The following is a 1,226-nucleotide window of genomic DNA, read 5'->3' on the forward strand; positions in this document are numbered from 1 at the left end:
TATTGTTGATCAGTTCAATTTTTTTGACTCATGTTTTGGCAGATCTTTTGTGTCCATTCGAATCCTCAATCTCTAATGTGAACTCTCATACTTTTTCCAATCAAATTGGACACTCCTAGCCTTTTATGTGGCCAACCCTAGCTCAGGCTACAGACAAGTGTTGTTGAATCAGTTTAGTTTTCTTGATTCATGTTTTGGCAGATATTTTGTGTCCATTCGAATCCTCAATCTTTAATGTGAACTCTCATACTTTTTCCAATCAAATTGGACACTCCTATTCTTGTATGTGGCCAACCCTAGCTCACGCTACAGACAAGTGTTGTTGAATCAGTATAGTTTTCTTGATTCATGTTTTGGCAGATATTTTGTGTCCATTCGAATCCTCAGTCTCTAACGTGAAGTGTCATACTTTTTCCACTCAAATTGGAAACTCCTAGCCTTTGATGTGGCCAACCCTAGCTCACGGTACAGACGGGTATGGTTAAATCAGTTCAATTTTTTTGACTCATGTTTTGGCAGATCTTTTGTGTCCATTCGAATCCTCAATCTCTAATGTGAACTCTCATACTTTTTTCAATCAAATTGGATACTCCTAGCCTTTTATGTGGCCAACCCTAGCTCACGCTACAGACAAGTGTTGTTGAATCAGTTTAGTTTTCTTGATTCATGTTTTGGCCGACATTTTGTGTCCATTCGAATCCTCAATCTCTAATGTGAAGTCTCATACTTTTTCCACTCTAATTGGAAACTCTTAGCCTGTGATGTGGCAAACCCCAGCTCATGGTAAAGACGGGTATTGTTGAATCTGGTCAATTTTTTGGATTCATGTTTTGGCAGATCTTTTGTGTCCATTTGAATCCTCTATCTCTAATGTGAAGTCTCATAGTTTTTCCAATCAAATTGGACACTCCTAGCCTTTTATGTTGCCAACCCTAGCTCACGGTACGGACGGGTTTTGTTGAATCAGTTCAATTTTTTTGATTCATGTTTTGGCAGATACTTTGTGTCCATTCGACTCCTCAATCTCTAAGGTGAACTGTCATAATTTTATCAAAGAAATTGGATACTCCTAGCCTTTTATTTAGCACACTTTAGGTCACGGTACAGACGGGTATTGTTGAATCAGTTCAATTTTTTTGACTCATGTTTTGGCAGATCTTTTGTATCCATTCGAATCCTCAATCTCTAACGTGAACTCTCATACTTTTTCCAATCAAATTGGACAC

This window comes from Prunus persica, chromosome G7 (assembly GCF_000346465.2).
Source record: "Prunus persica cultivar Lovell chromosome G7, Prunus_persica_NCBIv2, whole genome shotgun sequence".
Lineage (NCBI taxonomy): Eukaryota > Viridiplantae > Streptophyta > Magnoliopsida > Rosales > Rosaceae > Prunus > Prunus persica.